The sequence below is a fragment of the Pipistrellus kuhlii genome, unplaced genomic scaffold, assembly GCF_014108245.1.
Source record: "Pipistrellus kuhlii isolate mPipKuh1 unplaced genomic scaffold, mPipKuh1.p scaffold_m20_p_18, whole genome shotgun sequence".
NCBI lineage: Eukaryota > Metazoa > Chordata > Mammalia > Chiroptera > Vespertilionidae > Pipistrellus > Pipistrellus kuhlii.
Window position 1 is genome coordinate 6,285,248 of NW_023425493.1, and position 17,727 is coordinate 6,302,974.

The 17,727-nt window shown below is 50.4% G+C and overlaps 1 protein-coding gene across 19 annotated transcripts in view; it reads left to right on the forward strand.

Annotated features, from left to right (window-relative positions):
- Positions 1-17,727, forward strand: part of NFASC (neurofascin) — a 141,810-nt gene that overhangs the window by 44,604 nt on the left and 79,479 nt on the right. The gene's annotated exons all lie outside the window — the stretch shown is intronic.

Consider the following 17,727-nt stretch of genomic DNA (forward strand, 5'->3'; position numbering starts at 1 on the left):
AAAATGGATGCTTCAAGGGCTATAATTTTAACCAAGGAGTCACTGGCAGTGGCCCCGCATTAGCGTGCTGAAGGCTGCAGGCTGGGGATCTATCTGAGGGGGCGGGGGGGGGGGGGGGGGGGGATGGCAGTCTACCTGGGGCCTGAGCAGAGGAAGGTTTCCATATTCTTGAGTTTGGGCCTCTTTGCAGTTTGTCTTTCTCGCTCCGGCTCCGGTTCTGATGACTTCTGCTATTCTCCCAGAAAGAGTTGGAGGTGGTGCTGGGAGGTTGCGGGAAGGAGGTTGAAAGGTGGGAGCAGAAATGCTGATGACGTGGATTTGGGGTCTGGACCAAATCCAGCTCGACTTGCTTTGTGACCACAGGAGAGTTTCTGATGACTCCAGGCCTGAAGTTTCTGGCTTATCCAATGGGGTTAACAACGAGCATCTTGTTGTAACGATTAAGTTAAGATTAAACATGCACAATGTCAGTACATGTGAGTTACTGTTACCTATCATATCAGCAGCAGCTCGGATGCACTGGTCTATCAGGGTAGCGTCTGTGTGGCCCTGTGAGGGCCACGGCTCACGTAGAACAGTGCCGGCTTTAGGACCAGCGGGGAAACCCATCCGCCCACAGGGCTTTTCACATGGTCATTGTTACTGGATTCTGAGCATGAATGTGCTGACTGATCATGGTGGGGAGGGGCCCCACTCCTTAGTTTTGCTGTATTTGGAGGACTCTGCTTGCAAACATGGTCTACCAGGTTATTTTAAGGGGCATGCGAAGATGTGTACAACAGTGTAGGGACAGACCCTCCCCATTTTTTGACAGAACTGGGAGTCAGTCCAGCTTTGTGTCATTGTGTCCCCTCTCCTGGCACTTTGTCATGTGCCCTCCCTATTTGCTGTCCCTATGCCCACCCCCCAAACCCCTCCACCGCCCTCCCTAGGCACACACATTCTGCTTTCCCAACCAGATCCCTGCCTGAGGAGCCCGGAGCCACGCCCTCCTCTGATGGTGGCAGCAGCACTTCCGCTGGGCGCTGAAGCTAACTTGTTCTCCCCTCGCACCTCTGGGCATTTTACTGTAATCAGCAAACCCCAGTGTTGGTGCAGAGCTTTCTCTTTACAGCGGTGTGTCTGTTTACATTAACTGTGCCATTTCACTTTCACGACAGTTCTGTGATGTGAGCAACACTGGTGTCACCATGGAACAAACTGAGGCTCACAGAGTTCTCTCTCCCAGGCTCACAGCATTCCTTAGCCACTGGGGCCGCAGGAGAGCTCCGTGGACTGTCCTCTGCCGAGACACCACACTGCCTCCTCGGTCTGAGGCACGCGCTCATGAGAGGTCAGAGGACTTGGAGGCACTCAGAGAAAGCTTTAAAAAAGAAAAAAGAGCCCTCGCCGGTTTGGCTCAGTGGATAGAGTGTCAGTCTGTGGACTGAAGGGTCCCAGGTTCGAATGCAGTCAAGGGCATGTACCTTGGTTTCGGGCACATCCCCATTAGGAGGTGTGCAGGAGGCAGCTGATCAATGTTTCTCTCTCATCAATGTTTCTAACTCTCTATTCCTCTCCCTTCCTCTCTGTAAAAAAAAACCAAGATATATTAAAAAAAAAAAAAGAAAGAAAGAAAGAAAGAAAGAAAAAGAAAAGAAAAAAAAGAATGCAGAAAACATGCAAAGCAGGGACCTGCAGCTTTTGAGTGGACAATACGTTCTGCGAGAAGGGGATCTGATCCAGTTTCTTCAGAGGATGATCACCATCATTACAATAATCAGCATAGTGGGTGCTCCCCACGCACCAGACACTATGTGCTGTGCTCCATGTGTGTTTTCCTTAGAATTCTCCTCACAACAACCCAGTGAAGTCGGTGCCATCATTACCCACATTTTCCTGTGACAAATACAAAAAGACTAAGGAAGGTGTTCCAAGTTCCATACCTAAGCAATTGCAGCATCTGCTTCGACTCCCACCGCGCACCCTGGGACCCGCAGTGCTGGCCATTGCATTGGGCTGCAGCGTATTTTCAGTGGCTTGTTCCAGATCTTCCTGAAACTCTGCATAATTGTTTCTGAGCAGCTCCCGGTGGGACTCTGATTTGCCCCTCCTGGTAGGAAGCCCCTGAAAAGCGAGTCCTCGGTTTAGTGCTCCTCCTTTCCTCTGGCTCTTGTCCTTTTGTTGGGAGGCCGCTGCCATCTGGAGCCGCCCCAGGCATCTGCTCAGGAGCACGCTCCTCCCACTTCCCCTCCCCCCAGCTCCAGGCAAGCACCTTCCTGCACTCAGGCTAATCCCCCACCCTCCTCTCCCCACCCCAGTGCTTCAGCTCCTGTCCGCCGGGCCTTCAATTTCCCCGAATGGATGCATTTGGTTGATTGCATTCACACTCCTAAGCCCCCTGCCTGTTGGTGAGAATTCGGGCCTCATCTCTCCAGAAATATGGCCACAGGCAGCCTGGGCTCAGGGCAGCTGTGTGTTGGTTGGGGGAGGTTCCCATGGAGCTGCATTAGGAATGGTCTGTATTGCTCCCCACCCTCTGCCCAGGACCAAGTTCAGGCCCCCGAAACAGCACCCGCGCTTGGCCACTGTTTCTGTGAGCGCAGAGACCCGCAGGACTAGGTGAGGGGCTGTGAGTGGCAGCAGTGAAATCTATTCCCCTCAGTAGCTGGTGTTATCTCCTGCTTCTACCCATCTTAGTTTTATTAACCCTTACCCGAGAATATTTTTGCCATTGATTTTTTAGAGAAAGTGGAAGGGAAGGGGAGAGAGAGAAACATCGATGCGAAAGAGACAAATTGATTGGTTGCCTCCCACATGCACCCCGACCTGGGCTGGGGATTGAACCTGCAATTGAGTTACGTGCCCAAGGCCCTCTGGTGCTCTAACCACTTACCAACACCGGCAGGGCTAAACCCATCTTTGCACTGGAGGCTGGGCTGATGGGTTTGGGACAGCATGTCACTCTGGATTTCGGTTTCTCAGGAGGACCGTAGACTAGAGCAGAGGGAGACCCCTCTGCACGCTGATGTCTAGCTTACTCGGGGCGTGAGACACAAAGCTCCCCTCTGCCACTGGAGCCGACAGTGTCTGGTGTAAGTATCGTGGCTGCCAGCACTTTGCACCAGGCTCCTAGACAAATGGTGTGTCTTGTAACGCAGGAAGCAGCCTTCCCTGTGGGTTCCAGTTCCCCGCTCCGGGCTCCTGTATTTTCACGTCTCCCCCGGCCTGTAGCAGCCTGCTGGGCTGGCGGTGGGACCCAGACTGATGTCTGTGTTGGATGTAAATGCAGAGGGAGGTGGGGGAACAGATGCTGCTTTCTCCTGCTGTCTTAGCCCTCCCTCCTCCCACTCCCTCACCCACCCCCCTTCATCATATCAGAAAGGAATTTTGAAGATGCAACTGGGGATATGCTATCCGGGAATATCGGCAGGTAGATCAACATTGCCAGCAGGATAGAGTCACCTCTGAAGAACTGACCCCGCTTCTCTCTGGGACCACCTCCAGGCAGGTGCAGTTAAGGTCACAGGTCAAGGGGCATTGATGGAAGGAGCTGGCATGAATAAGGAGATGTGAAGGGCTTTGGTTAAGGAGACCCTGGCAGGGCAGGAGAGAGGGGCGCCCAGAGCTGCTTTGGGATCTTGATGGCCCGGGATCTTTCAGGAGCCTCCCCGTCCTCTGGTGCTTGTGCAGAGGACCATATGCTGGCTCTAAGAGTGAAGAATGACTCCTTGGGCCCAGAGCCAGCATACGGTGATTTGCACAGGCATTGTGTATTCTGTAGGCCTACAAAGTAGATTTGTAGATTCGAAAGCCGAGCTTGTCCGACAGCATTTAGCGAAGTAGTACAGCAGCTGTAACTTGGGGGAAAAGGTAAGGACCAATGGTTTTTGAATGCCAAGTTTGTGTCAAGTCTTGGGTTAGATGCTATCTGTATACATTAGCCCAGTGGTTGGCAAACTCATTAGTCAACAGAGCCAAATATCAACAGTACAACGATTGAAATTTCTTTGGAGAGCCAAAATTTTTAGACTTAAACTTCTAACAACAGTTCTTCAAAATAGGCTTGCCCAGGCCGTGGTATTTTGTGGAAGAGCCACACTCAAGGGGACAAAGACCGCATGCGACTCGCGAGCTGCAGTTTGCCGACCACAGCATTAGCCCATTCATTTAAAAGAAACTAACTCAAAAAATAAAAAATTCAAATTAATTACTAATCATCACAACAGCCTTTTAATATTCCACTCAAAGAACAGAAAACTGAGGCTCCAAGAGAGTAAACAAATTGCTGCAGACCATGCAGTAGGTGGAAATGGCTGAGGTGGGACTGAAACTCGGGTGTTTGGCCCCAAGTCCTTGCCCTGTCCATGTGCCAGAGGGATTATACACCCTTCCTCTTGGAACTTCCTCCCTGAATCCACGTCTGGTGATTCCCCTGGTCTGTGCGGCTTCCTAGCTGGTTTGTTATTCACCTCTATTAAGCCCAGTCCTGTTCTGCCCTGAGCTGGTGTTTGCTCCTGTGAAGGACGCAGAAAAAAGGTAGAAGGCACTCACCTTTGAGAAGCTCATGGTCGCCCAGCCAGCACGGCTCAGTGGTTGAGCACCGACCTATGAACCAAGAGGTCACGGTTTGATTCTCAGTCAAGGCACATGCCTGGGTTGTGGGCTTGATCCCCAGCGTGAAATGTGCAGGAGGCAGCCAATCAATGATTCTCTCTCATCATTGATTTTTGTATTTTTCTTTCCCTCTCCCTCAAAAATAAATAAATAAACAAACAAACACACACACACACACACACACACACACACACACACACACACTGTATTTTCCAGCGTATAACACGACTTTTGAAACGAAAAAAAGTCAACCAAAAATCGGGGGCAAAAGACCAAAATTGCACAAAAATTACCTGCAGATCTTGACAGCAAAGTAAGTCTTTTCTTTGAAATGGGGGGTAGTCTTATACAGCGAATATAGGCCTAAACCTATGTTTTAACTGTAAAATTAGGGAGTCGTCTTATACACCGGAAAATACGTGTGTGTGTGTGTGTGTGTGTGTGTGTGTGTAAATTTTTTTTAAAGAAAAATTTTTTTCTTGGTCTGGGAAAGGGGTAAAGGTCATCTCTCTTTCCCGAACCCCAAGCTTCTCCAGTGGTCTTGCCCTTCATTTTTTTTCCTGCTTTAGCTCAGTGGATGGCTTTCAAATGGCTTTAGAACCTCAGTCTATTGAAACCAGGCTTGGAATCCCACAAACAGAGGCTGGAATAAGCAGCTTAACGTGAGTGACATCGTGAGCAGATGGACAGTGGCCTGACTCTAAGTGGACGCCTCATTCAGGGGGCCTGGAAACCCCTTAGTCCGTGCCTGCAGTGAGGAAGCAGGCTTGAAAGAAAATGGCTGGGGTTAGCACAGGCATCTTCATCAGGAAGCTACGGAGGCCCAGAGACTGTGGTTCGGGCTGTCCTTCCTGCAGCATTCCGATGTGTATAGTTTGTGACTTACTCAAAGGCATACGAGAACTTAGCCCTGGGCCTTTAAAAAAAAATCAATATTTAATGTATTAAAGTATTAAACCTCAAAACCTTTTCATTTAAACGGACAGGTTTTTCAGTTCTCTTCAGAAATTGCATTCATTTTAACAATCACTTGTTTGATTCCATTACTATACTGAGTCCATAAATTCCTTTGAACTTTTGAAACCGCATGTATGAATGCAATCACTCACTTTTCCTTTTTATCTGAGAAGGTTTTATTATCCACGGAGGGGATGGGGCTCAGCAGCTGCTGCCTCCCTCCCTCAGGCCGCCAGGACCCTGGTCAGCTCCTCTCCCTTTCCTTAGGCCTCATTCTTCTGGTTTGTCTCCATTTATCTTTCTTTTCTTTTCTCTAATTATTCTTCTCCTTCTTCCTCCTCCTCCTCTCCCCCCCCCCTCCTCCTCCTCCTCCTCCTCCTCCTCCTCCTCCTCCTCCTCCTCCTCCTCCTCTCTCTCTCTCTCTCCTCTCTCTCTCTCTCTCTCTCTCTCTTTCTCTCTCTCTCTCTCTCTCTCTCTGTGTTTGGTTTCCAATTACAGTTGAGATCCCCACCCTTTTCTTGATTACCTTCTGCCCACTTGCCCTTGGAAGCCACAGCCATGAGAGCACAGAGCCGCGGCTGCTGCTCTTGAACGGCTGCCGTGGCTGAAGAAATTCACTTTCCTGTTTGAAGTTTTACAGTTTCGTGACAAAGTCTTCCAAGTCCTGATGTAATTATTTTTCTTCTCGTTAATATTTTAAACAATAGCTTTATTGAGGTATAATTCACACACAATTCACCTCTTTAAGTGTGAATTTTAGCGTATTCATCACTACACTTAATTTTGGAACATTTTCTTTACCTTCCCCTACAAAAACCCATTCCCTTTAGCAGTCCCCCTCCCCCACCCTGGTCTCCTCTAGCCCTAGGCAACCACGAATCTACTCTCTAGCTCTACAGACTTGCCTACTCTTCACCCTTTACATAAATGGAATCATCCAGCGTCATCACTCAGTGTGATGTTTTCAAGTTCATACATGTTGTAGCAGGTGCAGTATTTCATTCTTTTTATGGCCGGATAATATTCCAATATTTAGATAGGCCACATCTTATTTACTCATTTATCCATCGATGGGCATTGGGTTGCTTCCACTTTGGGGCAGTTATCAATTGTGCTGCTGTGAACACTCACGTACAAATTTTCAAGTGGACATATGGTTACTAATAAGTTCTCTTGGATAAATACGCAGGAGTGGGGTTGTGGGCCCTAGGATAACTCTGGGGGCCACCTTTTGAGGACTCCTCAGTCTTTTTATACCAAATTCAAGCCTTTATTCCTGGCCTCTGCCTTCAGTCTCCACTTTCTGTCTTCCAGAGTCCCTCCTTCTGACCCTTCCCAACTCTTGGGCCCCACCTCTGGAGGCCCATCGTGTCCCAGAGGATTATGGTCACTTCCCCTCCGGCTCCTCTGAGCCATTTCCCTTTAACTATGGTTCTGGGAGGCAGCTGCTGCTTTCTGGTCTTTCCCACCCCCTTGAAGAGGGGGGAGCGTCAGCACCCTCTCTCCCAGCTGTGAACAAAGATGCATGTAATTGCTGTGAAACTTTCTCCCTCAGGGGGGAAGCCAGGATCCTGAGCTGAGAAGTGGGCTCCTCTTTTCCCACAGGGGCCACAGTTCCTCCGGAAGTGGGAGTCGTCTCCTGCTCTTCCTCTCAGACCGGTTTTCCTCACTTCTGTTTCTCTGTTCCTTTTCAAGGATGACTTTGAAGTGGAAGCTGTCTGCATACCCTAGAGTAGGGGTGTCGAATTCTATCAGAGAAGGGGCCAAAATCTAAAATCCAGCCTAAATCGCGGGCCGAATGGTTTACTGAACAGTCATAAACTGTCATTGTGATGAAAACGCAGCGGAGTGCAGTGATGACAGCGAGGTGCGGGCCACATTGCAAGGCCTGGCGGGACGGATTTGGCCCGTGGGCCTTGTGTTTGACACATGTGCCCTAGAGGTCAGTGGTCGGCAAACTGCGGCTCGTCATCCACGTGCTGCTCTTTGGCCCCTTGAGTGTGGCTCTTCCACAAAATACCACAGCCTGGGAGAGTCTATTTTGAAGAAGTGCGTTAGAAGAAGTTTAAGTATGAAAATTTTGGCTCTCCAAAGAAATCGCTGTACTGTTGATATTTGGCTCTGTTGACTATTGAGTTTGCCGACCACTGCTATAGGTTAACTGCTGGTGTGTGTGTTTTCCAATTATCTTTACCTGCTCATCTTTGTCAGGAATGAGACTGGTGAGAACTCAGTTAATCACCAGCAGGGCCTCTAGTGGAGCCTGAATAATGGCCACTCATAGACACACACAGAGTTGAAGCCAGCCCTGCACAGCCTGTCAGATCAGCCAATTGGCAGCTGCACCAGCTACAGCTACATGTGAGAGTCTCCATTCCTTGTCTGTTTCCTCGTCCTGCTCCTCGGGGGATGAATGATTAAACAATAGTAATGAGACCCTAACTGGTTTGGCTCAGTGGATAGAGCATCGGCCTGTAGACTCAAGGGTCCCAAGTTTGATTCCAGTCAAGGGCATGTACCTTGGTTGCGGGCACATCCCCAGTAGGGGGTGTACAGGAGGCAGCTGATCAGTGTTTCTCTCTCTCTCTCTCTTTTTTTTTTATTTAATATATTTTATTGATTTTGTACAGAGAGGAAGGGAGAGAGATAAGAGAGTTAGAAACATTGATGAGAGAGAATCATCAATCAGCTGCCTCTTACACACCCCCTACTGGGGATATGCCCGCAACCAAGGTACATGCCCTTGACCGGGATCGAACCTGGGACCCTTCAGTCCCCAAGCCGACGCTCTATCCACTGAGCTAAACAGGTCTCAGCCAGTGTTTCTCTCTTATCGGTGTTTCTAAATCTCTATCCCTCTCCTTTCCTCTCTGTAAAAAATCAATTATATATATATATATATATATATATATATATATATATATATATATATATATATATTTTAAGAGTAATGAGGAAATACACAGCTCCAAGAACCCTAGAAATCTGGCTGGATTGTGCACTGACACGTCCTTCGCAGCGTGCCCAGGGCCAGGCTGTGGACCAGGCCACCTGCATACTGCAGGCTGCCCTGCGATGCCAGGATAAGAGGTGCCAGGCTCCAGTTGGCCTGCGGTCAGAGAGACTGAGCCATGCAACAACCCACTCCCTTCCTGCATCAGGCTGTGCCCACGGGATGTGCATCGCAGCACCTTTAAGAAAGTTTGTCTGCCCGAGCAATCCTCCCACTTCTGCCTTCAAAGCGCTGCAATGACACTGACACCAAAAGAAGCTGCAGGGCGCCAAATAAAGCAACAGCCGGTGGTGCACTGCAAGCCCACGGTTGGCAGCCTGGCGGTAGACCGACACACACAGTTAGGAAAAGGCGAGTCCATGTCCCTGCAGCCAGCTCTGCGCCGTGGCAAACACACATGACCTCCCACCCCTGAAGTGGCAGCACTTTTCGATGGGTGCAGCCTTCGTGTGGGGTCTTAAATACCTGGCCACGCTGTGTTTTGTGCCCCTAGAGAGCCAGGTCCGGACACTAGATATTCGTGTCCTTCCCTTTCTTCTCTCTCCCCCCACCCCCTCCCTCCTTGCATTTTACCTTCAACTCAATAGCCCAGTGGCTCAGGTTTCAACCTAGAGATTAGTTCTGGGTATTGAGCGGGAAACAGCTGTTTTCAGCCAAATCTCTACCCCCCACCCCTCCTCAGGTGGGAATCAGGGCCACCTGATATTATCATCCCTCCACCCCCACCCCCAACATACACCCATACTCCTGAGACCACCAACTTAGCTGAGCCGGAGCAGAGGAGCCAGGCCTGCCGGGTGCCCCTGCCACCACCACCACCACCACCACCACCACCAAGCAGATTGCTCTCACCGGTTACGCACAGCCCCTCCCTCCTCCCAGACCCCTCCCCGTGGCAGGGAAAAGGAGCCAAGCTTGAAGCACAGCCACAGAGCAGATGGAGACCACCCCCTTCCAAGAAGGGGGGAAAGGGGAGGGAGAGTTAAACAGGCGAGGTTTCCTTGGCTCTCGGAAAATCCCAGAAGACAACTGGTCGCACCCACCCAGGCGGGGAAGCTGGGTGTCTGCCGGGGCCCGGGCAGGGACTGGACACGGGCGGGTGAGTGCTTCCCTGGCTGGCAGGTCCCTGTGCCCTGGAGATTCTTTCGGCGTTGGTGCCGCTGCAGCTCTTGGAAGGCAGAGGTGGGAAGACTGCATGGGCAGACAGACTTTCTTAACGATGCTGATCTCATGGGTGTGAAGGGGAGGATGGGGGGGTGGGGGGAGACATGCAATTCTCTGGCAGGTGCTCTCGGAAGGGAAATTCAGGGAGCTCCTTGCTGCTGCTTGTCCTGGTCTTACCCTCTTCCAGAGATCCCTGTCTTTCCCCTCCTGGCTTGGCACTCGGTCTCTTTGGAGCAGGCTAATGGTCATCAAGAGGAGGCATTTCAAGTTTCCAAGGAAACCCCTCTGCCGCCACCTTCAGATGCCTGAGAGAGGAGGCAGTGGAGGAGGCTCGGGTCAGCATCTGTTGCATCGTTCCTCCTCCGCATGAGAAAGGGAGGGAGGTGGCAGGAGGGAGGTGGCAGGGGTGCCGGAGGCAAGAGGCGGGTATGGGTGGAGGGCCCCCCATAGTGCCCGTGCCTAGACAATCTCTCTTCTGAAAGACCCTCAGGATGAGGGGCAGGGGAGGGGGAATGAGGTGATGGCAGTCCTGGGGCAGTGCCAGGAGCAGCTGAATCCCTGGATTCTGAGAAGCCGCCTGCAGAGTGAGAAAGCTGGGTGGCCCTGACCTGGTTAGACAGGAAGGTCAGAGAGGGAGCGAGGGAGGGATTTCAGGAAGAGGAGAGGAGTGTGTCTGCTGAGCTGGGACAGGGTTTGTGCCAGAGGATGCTGAATAGATATTGTCAGTGTAGGCTACTGCTGGTGTTTACTCCTCAGGCTTATACTGTAACAACAGTTCCATCATGTGCGCTGTTAACCAAGGGCTCCTCACGTACTGATTTATTGACAGGCTAAATATCTCCCAGTAATGGGAAGTGTCTGATGAGATGGCTGTTCACTCATCCCATGAATATGTATCATATTTTCTCACTACAGAGAGAGACAAGATGCGGGTTCTGAGCTCAAGAAATTCAGAGTCTGAGGCAGGAGACGGCGTGAGAACAACTAACCACACAGGAGAAGGAAATGACCCCTGGGACAGAGGGTGAGGGCGAGCCGGTCAGCCACTACTAGAGGATCGCCATTTAGGGTCTTGGCGAGGAAGGGAATTGGCTCAGTGGAGAAGGAAGGAACTTGCATCTCCAACCCAGGCAAAGGGGGAGCAAAGATGGTCAAAGGGAAGGTGGCCTGTTGGGGGAGCGATTCGAGGCTGAAACAGATGCTGCGGGAGATGGGGGTGGGAGCCACGTCACCTAGTCACAGGCGGGAGCAGAGACTGGAGTCTGCATCTTAGGCCAGCCCCCCTTCTTCGCAGGACAAGTAGGATAGAGGGTGGCACACCAGGACACACTGCTCTTCCTCTAGTTTTCAAGAAAGAAAATGGAAAGAGAGTGAGTGTGACTATTCTGGAGGTGGCCTGGGTCACGCTGACTTCTAGTTATGTATAAACCATTTGCAACTGTTGGTCGGCTTGTGTTGGGAACAGATTACTTGATAAATGCCTTACACCAGAGTCCAGTGTTCGACCCTGCCTGCCCGCCCCGAGGGGGACACATCTGAGCTGTTCAGATCTCCCCGCCTGGCCCTTCCCCCTCTTTATTTTGATGTCCCTCCATGCCCTCCTTTGTCTCAGCACCTCTCTCTGATTTCTGAGCAGGTTGCTTCCAGGCAGCTATGAGCAGCAGCCTGCTGTGTTGTTGGTGTTTTGTTCTTGTCTTGCACAGAAGACCTGTGTTGTGTACTGGCTCCGTTGGGCTTTGAGGGTCTCGGTTCCCCCACAATGCCCTGCAGCAGTGATGTGTGAGTGTGTTTCTTGGTTGGGCCTGTAGTACTATTCCGGGCGCCTGGTCGTTTATTCTGAGAACTAATTGCGAGCACGAGGCTCCACCGGGCTCATCTGCCGTGTCCTTGGGCGTTCATTCAGGAGCACGGCCTCGGAGGACCCGCAGAACTGTTTTGTTCGTGGCTCGGAGTATGTTAAAGGGAACGCACTTAGTTCCAAGGTTATGATTTCCCTGTACCTCAACCACCACCAGAGTTCGTCCCCTTTCTGTATTTTTTAAAAATGTATATTTCTTATTGATTTCAGAGAGAAAGGGAGAGGGAGAAAGAGATAGATACATCAATGATGAGAGAGAATCAGCTGTCTTCTGCATGCCTCACACTGGGGATTGAGCCTGCACCTTGGGCATGTGCCCTGACCGGGAATCGAACGGTGACCTCTTGTTTCATAGGATTGATGCTCAACCACTGAGGCACGCCAGCTGGGCCCCTTTCCTGTGTTTTTATGTTAATTATTAGCATCATCCTAATTCACTAGAAATTTTGATGCCATCCTTCTCATCCACTGCCTGTCAGTCATCAGATCCTGTTGGTTCTAACCCAGAAACTCCCCTCAAATCCCAGCCCCCAGAAACCGGTAAGCCTTCCTTCAATCTCACACACTCTCTCTCACTCCTGTGCAAGGGCAGCTGTAGATGTGGAATCTGGGAGAAGGCAGGTGGCATGGCGGTGAGAGGAGACATGGTCACTCCTGCACCTCGCTCCCAGAGCAGGAGGAGGCTGCAGGGCAGAGTGGCCTGTGGCCAACCACAGACCAGCTACCTGCCGGGCAGACCACAGGCCCCCTCTTGGACTTCAGTTTACGCGCATCCCGGAACAAACATGAAGTCTGGGTGGAGTCACTTGGGCCCATCAGGAAGGACTACACTCAGAATAGTCAAGCCTCTATTAGTTTCATGCTTCCTGTTCCTGTGCGTTACCATTTGATCTCAGGGTACAGTGGGATGGACTCCGGGGTGTGGAGGCGGGTTTAGGGTACAGTGGGATGGACTCCGGGGTGTGGAGGCGGGTTTAGGGTACAGTGGGATGGACTCCGGGGTGTGGAGGCGGGTTTAGGGTACAGTGGGATGGACTCCGGGGTGTGGAGGTGGGTTTAGGGTACAGTGGGGATGGACTCAGCTCCGCTGGGGTAGGGTGGGCACAGAGACACGGGAATTCCTCACTGAGCAGCAGATGTCTGAACAGCGGCGTCTTGAAGATTGAGTAGGAACTAATCACATGACGAGGAGAGAAGGCCTTTGTGGGCACATGGGAAGTGTGGAGATGGTTAATGGAGTGGCCCGCTTAGGAAATGACATGCCATTCAATTAGGGAGCATTTAGGGTTTGGATGGGGCTGGAGAGGCCGCAGGAGCCTGGTCTCCAAGAGCCTTTGATGGTCCACGTGGGAGCTTGGGTTTGATCTTCGCAGATGGATGGGGTGATAATGAAAGAGCTTTCAGCGGGGCGCTGACATGATCAGATGGGGCTTTAGAAAAATCAGTGTAACGGCAACACAGAGCGTGGGTAGGAAGGAGACCAGATGGGAAGTGATGGCAGTAGCCTGTGCGACTCAATACATATCAAGGGTTAGACAGGTGGGAGCGTGGGGAGGGGGGATGAGAGACACTGGGAAGTCAAGGGCCTTGGTGCCTGGGGATGAGAAGAGGTGGGATTTCAGAGAAATTCCCTACATCGGCCTTAAGTTACCGGGGTGAGTGCCACCAGCAGAGCTGGGGAATAGAAATGGGGGACAGGACCCCTGCAGAGCCACTGGGAACATCAGGCAGAGGAAGAGGATCCAATGTGACGAGGGCTGCCATGGCGACTGGAAGAGCCAGAGAGAAGAGGAGGCCCCGAGTGGTGTGTCAGAGGCCAAGGAGAAACCAGTGCTAGGAGGAGGGGTGGATGGAGTGGTTGCTAACGGTTAGTGCCTCCAAGAGTAAGGTGACCAGATCATCCAGGTGTTGGCTGGACAGTCCTGATTTCTAACAATTTTTCCCACGTCCAACAGCATTTTTAAAAAGTCCCAATTTTTGGAAAGAATCTTTCCAATGTTTCCAATCTTTCCAAAAATCGGGACTTTTTAAAAATGCCGCGGGACACAGGAAAAATAATTAGAAATCAGGACTGTCCCGCCAACACCTGGACGATCTGGTCACCTTATCCAAGTGGTCTGGCAGGATGAAAGCTAAGAACACTGGATTTGGCCGCCGGGGGGCCAGAGGCAGGGATGGAGTGTGGTTGGATGAGGAGGGAATGGGAACTAGATGAGGAAAATCGGAAGCGCGGACCTCTCTTTAAGAAAACAAACTTTCGCCCGGGTAGGGTAGCTCAGTTGGTTAGAGTGTCGTCCTGATATGCCAAGGTTGCAATCAGTTGCAAGTGGTAGAAAACTCAACTGCAACCGGCTTACAAAGCAAAGGGCATTGTTAATGGAAACACATAGGTGATTTAAAAGTCCACCAGTACAGTGTGGCTTGGGAACTGGTGGCCTGGTAGACACCGGTAACTCAGCAACAGGCAGGTCTGGCGTCCTCTGTCTCCTCTGCCTTCGTAGCGTTGGATCGTCCTCCCATTGCACATGGAGACCCCGCCTCCCACCATCCTCTCCCCTTATGGGAGTTCCTCACTGGGGCTTTTGCAGAAGAGGGGGTCAAATTTCCCAGCAGAATTCTTCAGGAAGCGCGCTGCCTCTTGCTGGATTAGATGCCTATTCTTTCTTTTTTTCTTCCTTTCTTTCTTTCTTTCTTTCTTTCTTTCTTTCTTTCTTTCTTTTTCTTATTTTTAAATATATTTTATTGATTTTTTACAGAGAGGAAGGGAGAGGGATAGAGAGTTAGAAACATCGATGAGAGAGAAACATCGATCAGCTGCCTCCTGCACACCCTCCACTGGGGATGTACCCGCAACCAAGGTACATGCCCTTGACCAGAATCAAACCTGGGACTTTTCAGTTCCCAGGCCAACGCTCTATTCACTGAGCCAAACCGGCCAGAGCTTGATGCCTATTCTTAAATCAGTCAGGGTTGAGAGAGTACAGGATGCTAATTGGTTTAAACTAATCAGAACCTGGGTAGGTCACTCCGAGAAAGGGGTAGAGATGAATTCTCCGGAGAATTGCATGTGTACTATTATTGACCAAATCGGATCTCCCTCTATCTCTGCGTTGAAGCTCTAACCTGCCACGTGACTGTGTTGGGAAAGAGAGCCTTTCAGGAGGCGATTAAAGTTAAAGGAGATCAGAGGGGTGGAACCCAATCCAATAGGACTGGTGTCCTTGTAAGAAGAGCCTGGGTGCTCTTCCTCACACCCTGCCTTGCTGTTGCATGATTGCCTTCGGTCTCAGGGTCTGCATGGGAATACTTAGACTGTTGTGCAACGGTTTTCAGTTCTTTGTTTTACTAATAGAATCCTTCAAAATAAAACTGTATGCAAAACCCCAGTGTGAAAGCTGGGGCTGTGAAGCAGCTCTGGTGAGAAGTGGGGCAGAGAGGCCTATGTCTCACCTGCTCCTTCTTCCGCAAATCCTCCTTCCCCTGAGGCTCCTCCTCTTACCACCCCCCCCCCCCGTGGGAAAACCCTTAAGGCACCTCCTGGAACCCACCTGCTTGCTCCCCTGACCCAGTGTGAAAACCCAGCACTAAAAATTCGTAAGAAGTCCTCCAGCTCTCTCCTCATTGCCCTGGACGCTGTGTGCGGCCCAGGGTGGCCAGGAGGCTGCTGCATTGAGTGATTTTGCTGAAGTGGTGGAAACATTTCTGGGATTGGAAGCTAAGGGTCTGGCCTCACCTCAGAAGCCGCAGAGCCTCCTAAAGGGCCCCCTGCTTCTACTGCCCCTCCCCTCACACCCCCCTCTCCATTGAGCAGTCAGCCAGACACCGAACTGCTTACACCCCGCTTAGCATATAATTAAATTCCTTCCATTGGCCCTCAAAGCCCTTTGTGATCCGCCCCTGCCTCCCTCTCTGATCCTGACATGTCTCGTGCCCTCCACGCTCCAGCCACACTGGCTTCAGGTCCTTGCTCATTCTGTCTGCTTTCTGTCGCCCGGGCTCTGCATAAGCATGGGGCCCTGCCTGGCATGGTTTTCTGAGCCATCTGGTCAACTTCTCACAGAGGCCTTCCTTAACCATTCACTTCCCTTTATCACATCACCCTATTGTGTGTGTGTGTGTGTGTGTGTGTGTGTGTGTGTGTGTATGTGTTTAAAAGAAGTGATTATTTAGAGCACTTTCAGCAATATTGAGAGATTTCCCATAGCCTCCCGCCCCAACACATGCCGAGTCATTATCAATCTCCCCATCCAAGTGGTCCATTTGTTAAGCTGATAAACTTACAGTGACCTTCCATTATCACCTGGAAACCATAGTTTATGTTACAGTTCGCTCTTGGTATTGTACATTCTATGGGTTTGGACAAACATAACAACATGCATCCTTCATTATAGTATCATAAGAGTTCCACTGCCCTGAAAATCTGTGTTCTGCTATTTCTCCATCCTCCCAGCCCTTGGCAACCACTGGTCTTTTGCTGACATAGTTTTGCCTTTTGCAGAATGTCACACAACTGGAATCATACAGTATGTAGCCTTTCCAGATTGCCTTCTTTTAAAATCCTCACTCAAAATCAGGCTTAGAAAGAGGAAAGGAGAGAGTCAACGATGTGAGAGAGAAACATCAATCGGTTGCCTCCCATTCCCAAGCCCACAGCCCAGGTGTGTGCCCTGACCAGGAATTGAACCAGCAACCTTTCAGTGCACAGGACAACACTCAACCAACTGAGCCACTCTGGCTGCCTTAGGTTGCCTTCTTTAGTCATATGCATGTAAGGTTCCTCCATGGCTTGATAGCTCATTTCTTTTTAGTGCTGAATGATGTTCTGTTGTGTGATGCACCACAGTTTATTTATCTATCCACTCACCTACTGAAGGACATCTTGGTTGCTTCCAAATTCTAGCAACAATGGATAACGCTGCTGTGACTGTCTGTGTGCAGGGGGATTGTGGGTCCTTTGTTGCACTGATTGCCTGATTTTTTCACTCAGTGTTTGTTTTCCTGACTTCCCCCGCTGGCACGTGAGCTCCATTGGACCAAGAAACCTCTGCTGTCCCTGTGTGTGTTCTCTAGACCAGCGGTCGCCAACCTTTCGGGCCTCTAGTTTAGTATGTTCACAATGTGTGCAGCCATCACCTCTGTCTGGTTCCAAACATTATCATAACACCAAAAGGAAACTCTGTACCTACTCACCCTCCTCCCCTCTGCCTCTGGTAACCGCCACCCTGTGTCCCGTCTCTATGGATTTACTTGTTTTGGATATTTCATATAAATGAAATCATTCTCTCAGAGAGCATCATGCCCTCGGGGTTCATCCACATGGTAGCATGTATCAGAACGGTTTTTTTTTTCTGTCTGAGTGATATGTCACGCTACATATATAATGCATTGTGTTGATTCATTCTTCCCTTGATGGATCTCTGGGCTGTTTTCACCCTTTGGCTATTGTGAATGATGCTGGTGTGTGCACTCGAACTTGTTTGAGAACCTGTTTTTAATTCTTAGGAGTAGAAATACAGGCTCATATGGTAATTAATACTTTGAGGAACTGCCAAAATATATATTTCCTTTTTAAATAGTAACTTTACTAGGGAAATTAGGTGGGAAAACCCTGGATAGAAGTCAGGAAACTTGGGTTCTTTTCCTCGCTTTTCCATTAACCAGCTGTGTAACCTCGAGCAAACCCTGTCCCTTTCCGGACTCCCGTTTCCTCATCTGAAAAGCGTAAAGCTAAATAATTCTTAAACTCCCTCCACTTTTAAGAATTTACTGGGAGAAGATGGGTCCCAGGGAGAATTGTCAAACAGCTATCGGTGATTGACTCTGTGTTCTTTTTCTGCTGTGGTTTTAAATTGTGAGTTAAAAGCACCATACATAATTGGGCTCCCCACCCACTCCCCAGCCAGTATTTCTGGTTAATGAATAGCTTCTGGCTTCCTCTTTCCATGGGGAATAAGGCAGCTCCCTGGCCGTCATGAAGCTGAGACTGGAGCCGTCCCACTGTCCTCCCTGAAGGCTGGCTGTGCCTGTCCGGGCTGCTTCTCCAGCTCTGAGGCTTCAGCTGGGTAACCTGGGCCTGGTCTTCGGAGAGGTGGGAGGCAAAGAGGAGGCACAGATCTGAGAGAGTCCGGAGGAAGAATGG